Source organism: Sus scrofa, chromosome 6 (genome assembly GCF_054392235.1).
Source record: "Sus scrofa isolate SSC_HxYL_T2T_F1_AM1 chromosome 6, Sscrofa_HxYL_maternal_Yorkshire_Landrace_v2.0, whole genome shotgun sequence".
NCBI classification, from domain to species: domain Eukaryota; kingdom Metazoa; phylum Chordata; class Mammalia; order Artiodactyla; family Suidae; genus Sus; species Sus scrofa.
Genome location: NC_139388.1, coordinates 47368056 through 47384229, shown reverse-complemented (window position 1 = coordinate 47384229; position 16174 = coordinate 47368056).

Here is a 16174-nt window from a genome sequence, read left to right as displayed (position 1 = left end):
CCAGCATGGAGCCTGTCACACTCTATCCCCCATCCCTGTCCTCAGAGCTTCCTGGCTGCCTGCTCTTAGCAGTGATGTTGGGCTCTAACGAGCCCACGCCTTGTTCCTGTTCTAGCCTTGGTGCCTTGTCCCAAGATTCAGCGTGGGGGAGACATGAGCCCAGCTCAGTCCTGGTGAGGCAAGTGCAAGGGGGAGTCCCACCCGCTTCTACAGGTGTCTGGCCACCTGCCTTTAGGCATAGACCACCCGCCTAGCCCTCACTGAAGGACTGCTAGGAACATGATGGGGCGAGGCAAAGGGGAGAGCAGCTAACAGTCAAGGAGGAAGGCAGACGGATGGACTAGAATGTAAGGCAAATTATGATGGAGCCATGGGAGTGGTGGCTGAGTCGCCTTCCCTTGGGAATCAGGGAGGGCTTCCTGGAGGAGGTGGCGTTGGACCTGACCTGTTTTCACTCATAAGACTCACAGGGGCCTGTTCTCACTCATAAGACTCACAGCCACAGAGAGTCAGGGGGACAAGAATGCAATTTATATTTGGTTAAACGTCAAGAATACGCAGACACCTACAGGGAAAGGACTTGATGACCAGAAAATGGGTAGAAGTAGAAGGTAGAATCAATGAATTCTGGAAAACAAGTATAGCATTTAGGAAAAGCAATGTCTAGGAGAAACTAATCAACCAGAGCCATTTGATGGAGTAAAGGGGAATATAGACAAGGGGAGGCAAGTATTTCATTTGTGTAGAATAAAAGATGTCTCAGCAAAGGCTATTAAAAGTATTAAGCCAACATCATTCCCTTTGTGAAGATCATAAGTGGGTTATACAGCACGAGAGATGTTTGAAACAGGCAAAGCTGCTGGAACACAGCTTAGTCTCTGTCTTGGTTCTGCCCCCCACCCAATGCAGACCCAAGACAAGCATTTGGGTTCAGGTACTTTACTTGAGAGGAAGGAAGCCCAGGGCAGACCAACAAGCTTTGGTGGCATCAGGGGAAGCTCTCGAAAGAAAAGAGAGATGCGGGAGGTTAAGGTTGGAGCCATCTCCTGGGTTGAGTGCAGATGGACTGAGGGAATCAGTAGGGTCCAGGGCGATGTCATTATCAGCACAAGACACTCTACACAAATTACTGTTTCCGTAGCTTTTCTCCTCTGGTGCAGTCCTCATAAAAGCATGCTTTGGTGGTGTTAAAGAGTCAATGCTAAAAGTTCTCCCTGTGGAGTTCCCCGTTGTGGCGCAACGGAAACGAATCCGACTAGGAACCACAAGGTTGCAGGTTAAATCCCTGGCCTTGCTCCATGGGTTAAAGGTTCCGGCATTGTTGTGAGCTGTGGTGTAGGTCGCAGACGTGGCTTGAATTCTGCGTTGCCATGGCTGTGGTGTAGGCCACCAGCTGTAGCTTCCATTAGACCCCTAGCCTGGGAACCTCCATATGTCGTGGGTGCATCCCTAAAAAGCAAAAAAAAAAAAAAAAAAAAAAAAATGGAAGTTCTCCCTGCGGTATTCTTGAGAAGATGGCAGAAGTGCTAGAGGTATAATTTGGAATCCCATAATGGAAACTGGCAGATCAACTAGACAGCCAGACCAAAACCCCATGGGAAACATTCGCAATAAAACTAGCGGGCACTGTAATCGTCCAAACATTGGAATATTAGCAAAGGGAAGAAACAGGGTGTTTGCCCTGCCTCAGAACAAGAGCACCCCCAGAACAGCCAATAGATTTTCACCACGAAGGACAGAGGTCCCGTTTTAAACAGCAGCTGAAGCTGGGAGGAATTTTGCCCCCTTCCAACAGCGTGGAAGTGCAAAAGGCATCGGGTAAGATGATTTCAAGGGGATACAGCAGCCTGGACTCTGCAAACTCCTGAAACTGACCGGCCAGGTCTTCCTTCTAGGAGGAGATGCTGCTGAAAGAGGAATCAGAATTGAACAGGGCAGGAACAAAAGAGGGGAAGGAAACGGAAGATTGAGATAAAGGTGGAGACATGTTTATACGAGCCAGAACCTTGGAAATCAAACTGCCAGATCTTTTAACTGCATGAAACCAAACAGGGAGCTTTGTGTAGTTAGAAAGCTCTCTTGAACTAAACCTCTTCCTAAAAGTTCAGAAAAAACTAATTTTGGCTTTACAGAAATGAGCAAAAGAAAAGGATCAAGGTCTTATCCCACACAAAGAGAATCAATGGAATACCATCTCTGCAGAGAGTGAGAAGCTTACAGAAAGACATGTCTACAAAACAAATAAGAGCTATAGCTTACTGTTTCCCCCAAAAGAAGCTATAAGAAATTAGGGAAATGTTATCACAAACCACATAAATCAGAAATTAAAAAACTCAGAAAGGAATTTGTTTTAAAAGAAAAAATATTTCAGAAATTAAGACTAAACTAGACAGAATACAAGAGGGAGTAAACATGACAGATAACATACTAGAGGAAATAGCAGATGAGAAAAAATGGAAAATATTAAAAATCCAAGAGAAATGAACATGATACAAAGGATTCAAGGGAAAGTGACAAATGTTGAAGCTAGGCAAAGATGACTCAACAGACAGAGACTAGGAGTCCCTGAAGAAAAAAAAAAAAAATGAAAGTAGGGATCAGAACAAATATGAAAAGCTCTAATTCAAGAAAACCCTTCGGAAATAGGAAAGGATTGAAATTACATATTGAAAGGTCACACCACGTTCTTGAGAATACTGACCCAGCAGGACCAACATCAAGGTATAATTTTAGTAAAATAATGAGACTTTAAAGAAAAATAAAATTCCTTTGAGTAAGCAAAAATAGCATATGATTTGTAAAGGATAGAAACTTGGATTATCATCAGCTTTTTGACTGTAACACTTATGTCACAAGAAAATAGAGTGCCATACAGAAGATGCTCAAAAAAATAAAATGTGAACCAAGGATCTAGGGAAACTGACTTTCAGATGTAACGGGTATAAACTCGTAATCGATACGCAAAAAATCAGGAAATATTGAACCCTTCCTGGAGAATCTACCAGAGAACCAAAGTGACTAGAGAAACATCAACATAAGGATGTGAACATGAGCTCCACAGATGTGGTTGTTTATGGAATTAAGACTCAATGAGGGTTTAAAAGGGAAGAGTAGGGTATGCAATAACTATATGCTCTGAAAATATATATACAGCCATTTATTAGTGGGAGGAATAAGAGGATGAGGAAAGCATATAAAAAAATTTAAGTGTAATACTTTGTACCTAGGTTTAATAGAAGTCAAATAAGATCTTCTTATATCTGTTACAAATTTGTTAGCAAGAAAAATATCTTGGTATGATAAAATTTTTAAATTCTTTTTTTTTGTTGAAGTATAGTTAATTTACAAAATTGTGTTAGTTTCAATTGTACAGCAAAGTGATTCAATCATACATATATATGTGCATATATACGTGTATTGAATTATAAGTATATTCTTTTGTTTTATATATGTATATATGTTCTTTTCCAGATTCTTTTCCATTACAGGTTATTACAAGATACTGACTGTAGTTCCCTTTGATGTACAATATGTCCTTATTGTTTACCGAGTTTATATACAGAAGTGTTTATATGATAATCTCAAATTCCTAATTTACCTTCCTCCACCCCCTGCTCTCCCCTTTGGTAACCACAGGTTTGTTTTCTATGTCTGTGAGTCTATTTCTATTTTGTAAATAAGTTCATTTGTTATCTTTTTTTAGATTTCACATAAAAGTGATATTACATGATATTTGACTTACTTCACTTAATATGATCATCTCTAGGTCCATCCATGTTGCTGCAAATGGCATTATTTCATTCTTTTTTATGACTGAGTAATATTCCATTGCATGTATTTACCATATCTTAACCATTCATCTGTTGATGGACATTTAGTTTGCTTCTATGTCTTGGCTATTGTGAATAGTGCTGCTCTGAACACTGGAGTGCGTGTATCTTTTCAAATTAGAGTTTTCTCCAGATATATGGCCAGGTGTGGTATTGCTGGGTCATATGCCAACTCTATTCTTAGTTTTTTGGGAACCTACACACTGTTCATGGTGGCTGCAATTTACATTTCTACCAACAGTGTAGGAAGGTTCCCTTTTCTCCACACCCTCTGCTGCATTTATTATTTGTGTGTGTATATATATATATATATATATATATATATATATATATATATATTTTGCCATTTCTCGGGCCACTCCTGCAGCATATGGAGGTTCCCAGTCTAGGGGTCTAATCGGAGCTGTAGCTGCCAGCCTACGCCAGAGCCACAGCAACACGGGATCCAAGCCACATCTGCAACCTACACCACAGCTCACAGCAACCCCAGATCCTTAACCCACTGAGCAAGGCAGGGATCGAACCTGCAACCTCATGGTTCCTAGTCGGATTCATTACCCGCTGTGCCACGACGGGAACTCCCCTATTTGTAGATTTTTAATGATGACCATCTGACTGGGGCGAGGTGATACCTCATTGTTTCATTAATTACTTTCAATAATGATGTTGATTGGAGTTTCTGTTGTGGCTCGGAGGTAACAAACCTGATAGTATCCACGGGGATGCAGGTTCAATCCTTGGCCTTGCTCAGTGTGTTAAGGATCGGTGTTGCCATGAGCTGCAATATAGGTCGCAGACAAAGCTCAAATCTGGTGTTGCTGTGGCTGTGGCTGTGGCTCTGGCTCTGGTTGGCAGCTGCAGCTCTGATTCACCCCTAGCCTTGGAAGTTCCATATGCTGCGGGTGCAGCCCTAAAAGGCAAAAAAGGGGGGGAGGGTTGATTGAAGTTGTATTAGTATTTTACACTGAGACTGTTTTGTGTGTAATATGGGATACAGTAAATAAGTAACTGTTGAATATTCTAATTCTGTCATCCTCTGTGCTCTTGAAAACTATGATTCTGGTGTGAGAAAAAGGAATTAAGAAAGAAGAGTTTAAGTAAACACTTGACAGTTCTCAGATTGAATTGGAAGAATCCGTAAACATTCATGAAGCGTTTTCTTTTTTTGTAATTAGTAGAATTAATTTTTAAAAGAACTGTTTTAGGTTCACAGCATAATTGAGTGGAAAGTACACACTCCCATCCCCCAAGCATGGTTTCCTCTGCCATCAACATCCAGTGTCAGTGTGGTACCTGACCCTAACCATTGATCTACCAACATTGACCAAGATCAACCAAAGTCCACTGCTTCCATTAGGGCTCAGTCTCAGTGTTGCACATTCCACGGATTTTGACAAATGGATAATGACATGTATCCATCAATGTAGAATCATACAGAATATGCTCTAAAAATCCGCTGAGCTCCACCCATTCATCCTTCCCTCCCTCCTTCCCTTTTCTGAAACCTCTGGCAAATACTGATCCCTTTTTACCATCTCCATAGTTTTGCCTCTTCCAGAATGTTACATAGTTAGAACCATACAGGTGTAGTCTTTCCAAATCAGCTTCCCTTGCTTAGTCATATGTGTTTCATGTCTTCTTTCATGTCTTTTTGTGGCTTCATAGCTCATTCTTTTTATTTCTTTGTAGATTTTGGATAACAGTCCTTTATCAGATATGCAGTTGTTTGTTTGTTTGTTTGTTTTTGCTTTTTAGGGTTGTACCCGAAGCATATGGAAGTTCCCAGGCAAGGGGTTGAATTGGAGTTGTAGCTGCTGGCCACAGCCACAGCCACAGCAATGCCAGATCCGAGCCATGTTTGTGATCTACACCACAGCTCACAGCACCGCTGGATCCTTAATCCACTGAGCAAGGCCAGGAATCGAACCCGCAATCTCATGGTTCCTAGTTGGATTCATTTCTGCTGCGCCACAACAGGAACTCCAGTCTTTTCATTTTCTTGCTATTTTATTTTAATTTTTTTAAAGATAGATAGACAGATGGATATGTGGATAGATAGATACGTAGACAGATAGTTGATTGACTCCCCTATCTAGAGATAACATTGGGGCTAGCAGTACTAAAAGATCATGTCAAAAGGACATAAAAATCATCTGTCAGAGGCTCCTGGTGGCCAAATATGGAACTATCTGAGCTTCAATAAATATTATAATTGTAATGAATTCAAACACATCAAATGGGAATTCCCGTCTTGGTGGATTAAGGATCCGGCTTTGCCGTGAGTTGTGGTGTAGGTCCCAGATGTGGCTTGGATCCCGCGTTGCTGTGGCTGTGGTGTACGCCGGCAGCTACAGCTCCGATTAGACCCCTAGCCTGAGAACCTCTATATGCCACGGGAGCAGCCCTAGAAAAGGCAAAAAGACAAACAAACAAACAAACAAACAAACAAAAACTGGTAAATAGAGGGAAAGAATCAAACATGTATCCTGCCTTTAATCTGTGAACCATACCACCAGGTAGCCAAACAGTGTATGAGTGGAAGCATCTCTTTATAAGAAGTACTCAAGTTAGTATATGAAAGAGAAATGATAGAATTAGAACATCCCCCTTTTAAAGCCCTGGTGAATGAACAAGAGCTAGCTTTTGTGCAGCAACCACTGTCGACCTCACAAAAAGGAGAGACAAACAGACATTGTGTGTCTCCTGATGAAAGACCACAACCCCACCTGCAGTCTTGCCGAAAGGACTGGGCCCGAGTCCCATCCAAGCTCTGATTCAGCTGCCAATTTGCAGGAAATACAGAGGAACACCTTGAACTCCACCAAGAGTATCAATCAGCAGAATCCAGACAGTGGGAAACTGTGGGTCAAAAGGCTCAGATTCTTCAACAGATAAAATTGGAAAGAAAAGAAAGGGATGCAGGGGGAAAACCTGTAGATTAAAAGAGGCTCACAAGACAGATCAGATTTTGAAAAATGGCAAGACCACAGCACATGTCGAGGAAGGCACTCGGGTGATAAATCTGTAAAGAAAGACAGAGACCAGATTCCTATCAGAGTCCGGAGCGGGGTCATTTCTGCAGAGAGGGAGGCTGTTGAGATTGAGATTGAAAGCAGACACCTGGGGGGCATCTGGGGATGCCGGTGAAGTGTGATTCCTTGATCTGGTTGGTGGTTGGTATAATAACTCCTTAAGCTATACATTTCTTGGGCTTATTTTTTTTTCTGTCTGTTTTATTTCACAGTGAAAATACATCTTAAAAAATTCTCCCAATCTCCAGTTTCCTCTCCAGTTTCCTCCCCATTCTCCACATGCCCAGAGGCAACGGTTGTGGCTGTGACTGATTTTCTCAATATGATGCCTTCGGGCTCTGGCTCCAGAGTAAGGATGCTGAGCGTCTAATTAGAAAGACCCACCAACCCACCAGAATGTATGCTCCAGAAGGCCAGAGACCGCGCCATCCGTGTTCATTACCGGATGCACCTGGCATGTAGTAGGTGCTCAATAAATATTCATTGACTGAATGGATGGCAGAAGCTGGACTCAGAGGTTTCAATTTGTCTTGGTGAGATGCCTAGTGTCATTAGTCATATAAGATACTGTGACCCCACCACAGAAAAGCCTGGCTTCTCCCTGTTTCTGAATTGGCCACATCTGCATCTCTGAGGTCATTTCCTGGCCCACCTTTGGTGTCCCATCACCTGGTGGAGATGAACCTCCTTGGTGAACCACAGCAACAAAAAATGCCCTGCTGTTTCCAGAGGAAGACCAGAGCGGGATGGGCTGGGCCAGGGGTCGACCATTCTTCTGCCTTCAGGAACAAAAGTTTGGTGATGCAACGCCCACTCCACCCCTGCCCCTGCCACCTGGAGAAGCATTCTCTGGGCTGATTGTTCAGGAGAAGCAGCAATACCTGTGGGCTCCGGGGTTCAAGAGGGTTCCTCCTGAAAACATCAGCGAAGAGACAGCATGGGCTGGCAGTGGCGTATGCCAGCCCGTGGAAGTCCCCTGGGGATTCCAGGTGCACCCACATACAAACATGAGGTACCACCTTTTATCCTTGGAGACTCAAATTTAGGAAATGTTTGGAAGGTAGCATCATTTAAGGTGACTTAGATGAATTTCATTTTACCCCAAATTGTGAGAATTACTTGCTTCCCCTAGTCCCTTTATCCTGGCTTATACCCATTTAACAGCAGGGACAGTAGAGGCCAGAGAGTTAGTCATTGCTCCAGCTGGAAAGGATGAAGGGCTCTTGAGGGTGCTGCCTCTGTTTTCCATCTAACACATGGGGCAGGGGTAGCCCCACTCATGACCGGTGCCTCTAGAACTTGACTTTGGAAAGGATGAGCAGGAGCTTCATGGGGCAGGAGGCAGTTTTCCCTCACCTGGCATTTGTTTGCAGTTCTCTTCCCAGACCATGGATGCTGCCTGCTCCTCCACACACATCTCCACCCCCGTCCCAAGGGGCGAGTTTTAGAAATCCTGGGGACTCTGTTTCCCTACAGTCAGATCTCAGGGCCACCTATTCCAGAGCGTCACTTGCGGTGACTCATCCCAGGGCAGGAAATTCATGATTCCTTGGGTGCCATCATTGTAGTAAGTGTCAAGCACAGAGTGAGCAAGACAAGCCTGGACCTCCCCTCAGAGAGCTCAGCGCCCGACCCGCGGACAGGAAAACGTCTGCGCCTTGCAATTTCCTTGTTTAATAAAAAGCAGAAGAAAAAGATGGATTAAATCATATTTCGTTCATGTAACCCTCTTCTCCGCCAGTTAAGTACTGTAAACCTATTTTAAGAGCATCGCTCAGGAAGCATAAACTTTATGTCTCTGCGTCATATAATCCCCTGTAATAGAAAACCAGTAATGAGGATGCCAGCAGCAGGTGCAAAAGGCGGTTTTACATCAATAGAAAATTCAATTCTAATTAATCTCTTCACAGCCGACATAATTGAGCCTTCATGGGGACCACTGGGATCACCTCCATCCCCACCCCACTGTTCCCTTTGCCGGGCCTGTCTTGCTCACCGCGGTGCTGGAATTTGTCTGGAAACAAAGGGAAAAACAGAGCTGATACCATCTCGGGTGATGTGGGTTTGCAGCGGAGTCTCTTTATTTCCATCACCGAGTTATTACTGACATCCTAGGCTCTGAGCGCAGTCTCAAAGGCCTTGCCTGGGTATGTAAATAGCATCCTGCTTTGTTATTTATTTCTTAGCTCTCCTCTTGCTTCCCCTGCCCCGAGGGTTGTTTTCTGTTTTCTGGGTTTTTTTTTTTTTCCTCCAAAGACATCACAAGGGTCACATCTCTCTTTGCTATCACAGCACTCTCCACTTTTGCAGCAGGAGAAAGAATTATGAGCCGGGTGAGTGCCCGTGTCCTACGAGCGGGTGTATGTCTTGTCAGCCTCCCCATCCTCCCAGGTTGAGGCCGTAATTCACGCATGGGTGACAGCCAGTTTAAAAGCCATCACTGTGAAGCTACAAGAAAATGCGCAGGATTCATAAACTTCCAATATTGCCTCATCCGATCCATTTCCTTCATTGCTTTCTTCTCCTGATGTTAAACTGTGATCATCCTTAACCAGGGAGCAAAAGTTACATCAGCCTAGTGTTTCAGACCAGCTATGTTAATTAAAATGCTCCCTCTCTGCTGATCTCCCAGCAAATGTGAGCACACACACACAAAAAAGTGGAAACCAGACTTGGATTGGTTCTTCATGCCCACTGAGAGCAACAAGCCGATCAGAGATGGGGTAGGGGCACTGCCCACGAGCCAAGGTCTAGCAGAGATAGAGGATGCTGCAACTTCCTTAAAGCAGGGCTCTGAACCCTGAAATCAGAATGAGCAGCTTGCGAAAGATCCTGTCATAGCTCAATGGTAACAAACCCGACTAGAATCTGTGAGGACGTGGGTTCCATCCCTGGCCTCGTTTAGTGGGTTAAGGATCCGGCATTGCCATGAGCTGTGGTATAGGTCACAGACACGGCTGGGATCTGGCGTTGTGGCTGTGGCACAGACTGGCAGATGTAGCTCTGATTCGAATGCTAACCTGAGAACTTCCATATGCCGCAGGTGCAGCCCTAAAAAGAAAAAAAAAAAAGAATGAATAGCTTTCCTATGCCTTCCATTGCCAAGATATATCTAGGATTCTGTCCTTCACATGGGATGTGTTGGCACCGCCAGATGAAGCTGTGAGCATCAGCAGGGGCGGGTGGCACAGCACTGCCCCTTCAGCAGCCCATCACCTGCTGCATCACCACCAGATACCCATCTGCCAGCTACCAAATCAAAGTCCACAGACAGGAATCCAAGGCTGGGCTTGGGCAGAAAATCGGGGTCCATCTCCTGTTCACTGTCATTCTTGGACCTTGGAGTCCCAGAAGCCAGGGACACTTGCATGGCTTTCATCCTTGTGCCAGCGAAGAGCAGGGGTGGCTGAAAGCTCAGCAGCACCAGAGTGAGGTTTGGGAATGGGGTCCAGGTAGGCTCCTCACCCCTAGGGCTCGGGCTCCTTAGTGGTGTTTGGGATCAAAGAACCAAAGTGCTCTCTGCCTGCACTTGGCCTTCCCCATGTTGATTTTCCTTGAGGACTCTGAGTTCTTGCTTCTCTGGTCAAATCCTTGTTTTTAAACACACACCCCACGTCCCAAGGCCTCCATCTGCCTGCTCCCCTCTCTGTTCCCCAAGGGCCCTCCCTCTCCCCTTAGGCCTGAGTGCTGCCCACCTCTTCCCCGTTGCTCATGCTGCTGTGAGTGCTGAGCTGGCTTCTCATCTCTAGTCTCAGGAGCTGGGCTCATTGTCTGGCTGCCTCTTGCTCTTCTGCTGCTATAATGGCTGGATAGGGAAGGTAGGAAAGAAAGCTGAATGGCTAGGGGGAGTAGGGCAGTGTTGGCACACAGGGAGTTGCTCTCTCCCAGACCTGCACCCTATTCTTACACCACATTCTTGCAATCTAGTCATCCCCATTAACCTAGACATGCTCACTGAGGTCTCAGACTTTTTTTTTTGTTTGTTTGTTTTTAGAGCGGCACCCATGGCATATGGAAGTTCCCAGGCTAGGGGTTGAATCGGAGGTGTAGCCACCGGCCTGCACCACAGCCACAGCAACACAGGATCCAACCCATGTCTGCAACCTACACCACAGCTCACAGCAACCCCAAATCCTTAACCCACTGAGCAAGACCAGGGATCGAACCTGAGTCCTCATGGATGCTAGTCAGATTTGTTAACTGCTGAGCCACAATGGGAACTCCCCAGACTTTTTTAAGGCTGAACTAACCAAGGTAAGATAATGGAGGAGGGAGGTGGGGAAGCCTTGACCACAAAAAGAGAAAATTACCACCATTTTCTGATGTTTCAGATATTACACTGAAAGCTGGGGCCACAGCCCTTAGAGGTCTGAAACCTTGAGTTTTTATTACATTTTGTTTTGCTATTTTTGTTACATTCAGCAACCAATAACACAACAAAAACAAATCCCACAAAACTGAGAGAGTTCCCATCATGGCTCTGTGAAAACAAATCTGACTAGGATACATGAGGATGCAGGTTCAATCCCTGGCTCTCACTCAGTGGGTTAAAGACAGCGTTGCCATGAGCTATGGTGTAGGTCACAGATGCAGCTCAGATCTCACAGTGCTGTGGCTGTGGTGTAGACCAGTGGCTATAGCTCTGATTTGACCCCTAGCCTGGGAACTACCATATGCCGCAGGTGTGGCCCTAAAAGGACAAAAAGAAAAAAAAAATCCCACAAAATCCCATCCCCACTTGGAAGTATAACTGAAGGGGTGGACATTCTTCTGGAGGGTGAGACATGGAGGGCACAGAGGCTGCCCTCGGGGTGGAACAGCAGCTTGGTCCTGCCACACTTGAACCTCTTTGGGGGGAAACACAAATCTCCCCACACTGCACAGGACCAAACCCTAATCTCAGTAGAAGACCTGGTGTTGGCTCACCACACAGGGACAGCAGGGCAGCCCACAGGGCTCTTGTCCTCAACCGCATCCACTTTGATGATTCGGGAGGACTCAACAGGGCACCCTCTCTGAGTCTCACATCTTTGTGCTCCATCATCAAAGCCATGCTTCTAAAATACAACGTGGCCACACCATTCTGATGTCCACCACTTGCCAAGTCAAGTCCACAATCCCCACCCTGGGAACTTAAGACCAACCTCTCCTTTCTTTGCACCAATCTCTAGATACATCACCACTTTCCTCCTGCCTAATTCTGCTTGTGCTGTTCTGCTGGACCACCTACCCTGCCACCCACTGCCCTCCTTAGCACCTTCTAGCCCCAGCTACCACCTCCTATCCAATATTGTTCTGAGAGTCTTAGCCTGTGCAATAAGTCAAGAAAAAAATATAGATATGTATAAAGATGCAAAAAAGAGAAAAGAAGGTAATTACTTGAAGATTTTGTGCCTTTCCAAAAAAAAAAAAAAACCTGTTAGAACATCAACAAAAAAAGAACTGGGATCCATAGTTTCCCTATATACAAATAGTAACTCGTTAAATATAATGAAAAAAATCCAATTTACCATAGCAACGAAGCATATAAAATATCCAGGGATAAACCAAAAGAAATATGCAATAATTTTACCTCCCAAATCTATAAAACTGTACTGTGAGATTTAAAATAAGAGCTTAATAAATGAAGAGCCATGTTATGGCATGGGAAGACTTGGTAATAAAAATACTTCAATTCTCCTTAAATTAATCTATAAATGCAACTCCAGTTTAAAAAAAAAAAAATCCCAGCAGGATTTAGGAAGAAGAACATGATAAAATTCAGTTGGAAGAATTCCAAACGACTAAGATGAGCTAAGAACTTTTTTTTAAAAAAAGAGGAACAATGAAGGAAGACTTGGTTTACTGGCTATTGAAACAGAATATAAAGGGATGCTCCTTAAAAATAGAAATAGGCAAATAAAACAACAGAACAGAAAAGAGCCCCCCAGTGCATCCTTGCATATGTAGAAATTGGGGATAACTAAGAGTAAAAATGGATACCGGCAGAGTACTTTCCATGTGCTGGGCCATGTTCTAAGCATTTTACATCTATTAATTCATTTAATCCTGACAACAACCCGGTGAGTTTGCCTACTCTTACTGTCCCAAGATACAGATGAGAAAACTAAGGCACAAAGAGTATAAATAACTTGCCCAAGGGCACATGTCAAGACATGATAAGAGTGACAGATAAAGCGGGGGCAAGAAGAATAATCTATAACTACGTGTCAGGGGGATGAAAGGAAGAACATAGAATTAGATTTCCTACCCCAAACCATGTACAAATTAGATTCCAGATATGGGAAAGATTTCCCTGTAAGAAGAATTAAGGATGCCAGATGCATCATTATTCATTATTCATCATTATTCACAGTCTCCAAAGGGTGGAAACAACCCAAATGTCCACCAACTGATGAATGGATAAACCAAATGTGGCATGTCCATGCCATGGAATATTATTCATCCATAAAAAGGAATGAAGGACTGTGAATGCTATAATGTGTATGAAACGTGAAACCTTCATGGAAGAAAAAGAAAGAAGCCTGACACAAAATGAAGAAACCAGACACAAAGGGCCCCATGTTGCATGGCTCCATTTAAATAAAGCATCATAAGGAGTAAATCTATAGAGATAGAAAGCAGTGGTTTCCAGGAGCTGAGAGTAAATAGGGGATTTGGGATGGACTGCTCAATGAATACGGGTTTTCCTTTTAGGGTGATGAAAATCTCTTAGATGATGTTTTCCCAACATTGTGACTATACCAAATGCTACTGAATGTACACTTTAAAATGGTTAATGGTTAATTTTATCTTATGTGAATATCACCTTAAAAAATGCTGTAAGGTATTGCAAAAAGAGTATTTTGTTTTTTTTTTAAGGGCTGCCCCTGTGGCATATGGCGGTTCCCAGGTTAGGCATCGAATCAGAGCTGCAGCTGCCAGCCTATGCCACAGCTGGCAACACCAGATCCAAGAAGCATCTGCAACCTATGCCATACCTTGCAGCAATGCTGGATCTTTAACCCACTGAGCAAGGCCAGGGATCAAACCCACAACCTCATGAATACTGGTCAGGGTGTAAAAAGTGTGATTTTATCATCTTATGGTAAATGTAACTATTAGGGCCTCCACTAAATTCCATCTTCCTGTGCCCCTTTGCAAGGTGACTTTGGTGTTCTTTCCTTCAAGAGGTAGACTCTTGAATAAGCTGGCCTGGTAACTTGCACTGGACAGTATAGTAGGGGAAGTGACCCTGGACCAGGTCTGGATCCCCAGCTGTTAGAGATGCTACAGCTTCTACTTTATCTTCTCAGCCCTAAGACCACTATGCCACAGAGGAGGCCAGGCTAGCTTCTTAGAGGAGAGGGCATGTGTTGGTGCATTGAGGCACCCCGGCCAAGGGCCAGAACTACCAGCTTTAGCCTTGCGAGCAGTCCCAGATGAGACCAGCAGAAAAACCACCCAAATGCCATCTAGAGAGAATCATTAAAAATAACACCTGGTTCATGTTTAAGCCACTATGCTTTGGAGTGGAATGTGGTACACTGATACATTTGGGCTTTATGCAGAAATAAAGAAAAATAAATGGTGATGAAATAAAAATTCACATTTTTGGAGTTCCCATCGTGGCTTGGCAGTTACAAACCCAACTAGTTCCATGAGGATGTGGGTTCAATCCCTGGCCTCGATCAGTGGGTTAAGGATCAGGTGTTGCCGTGAGCAGTGGTGTATGCCAGCAGCTGGAGTTCCAATTTGATCCCTAGCCTGGGAGCCTCCATATGTGGCCAGCGCAGCCCTAAAACAACAACAACAAAAAAAACCAAAAAACAAAAAACTCTTTTTTTTTCAGGCAAGACAAGAAAAATTTAAAGATCAAACCATTCCCTCTGTCCTTCGGCTTCCTCCTTTCCCTCTAGCGTGCATTGTGCATTTGCATTATATGCTAACCAGACCGCCCCAGTAATAGCCTCAACCATTAGGATAAATTTTTCCTCTGCTGGCACCAGCCTTGTAACTCCGTAGATGATAACATTCTTTTCCCAGTCGTGTAAGAGGTCACAATGACCCTCCACTTACTTCGCATGTACAGACGTCTCTGGTGAATGTTACGTACGATGCCAGCATTTCCCTTAAAGATGGTGATTGGTGCAAAACAGGGTGGTCAGACTAGCTGGGGAGATACGGGGGGCACCACATGGGAGTTCTTAGCTTAGATACTTAACTTATGACCTTAGTAATGTTACTAACTATAGTTAGTGCTTGCATTCTGCCTATTTTACAAGATTATTGTTTCTGCAAGTTCCTGTTGTGGCTCAGCAGAAATGAATCTGACGAGTACATGAGAACACAGGTTGGATCTCTGGCCTTGCTTGGGGGGCGTTAAGGATCTGGCATTGCTGTGGCTGTGGTGTAGGTCAGCGGCTACAGCTCCCATTCCACCCCTGGCTTGGGAACCTCCCTATGCCACAGGTAAAGCCCTAAAAAGACAAAAAACAAAAACAAAAACAAAAACAAAACCCTGGAGTTCCTGTTGTGGCGCAGCGGAAACAAATCCGACTAGGAACCATGAGGTGGCAGGTTCGATCCCTGGCCTTGATCAGTGGGTTAAAGATCTGGTGTTTCCATGAGCTGTGGTGTAGGTCACAGACGTGGCTCCGATCTGGTGTTGCTGTGGCTGTGGTGTAGGCTGGCAGCTGTAGCTCCGATTAGACCCCTAGCCTGGGAACCTTCATATACTGCAGGTGCAGCCCTAGAAAAGCAAAAACCAAAAAACGAGTAAGATTATTGTTTCTTGCATCATCAAATAGTGTGACTGAGCCTCAGAAAAGATGATTGATGATCAGGTGGCTTGAAATGATTCATCAAAAATAGATCTCTTATAGGATCAATGATTATAACAGTGTAATTCTAGATACGGGAAGAAGAGGGAACCATTCCCTGGACCATAAGAAACCAGTAAAGCAGGTGGTCTGGAGGCCTTTGGTTATTGCTAACAGGCCTTTGGTTATTGCTAACAGGGCTGATCAACGAAATCCTACCTGACCTGGGAGTGAGCATTCCTAGCCCCATGGACCCAATCGTTCACAGACAGCTTCCCGAATCTTGCTCGAAATTCTCGGACCAAAAGGGAAGGATTGTGAAGTGAAGAATGTTGCCTTTTTTTTTTTTTTCCTCTTTTGTCTTTTTACGGGCTGCACCCATAGCCTATAGACGTTCCCAGGCTAGTGGTCAAATTGGAGCTGAAGGCACCAGCCTATGTCACAGCCTATAAAGTCTGCGACCTACACCACAGCTCATGGCAACACTGGATCCTTTAACTCCCTGAAAAGG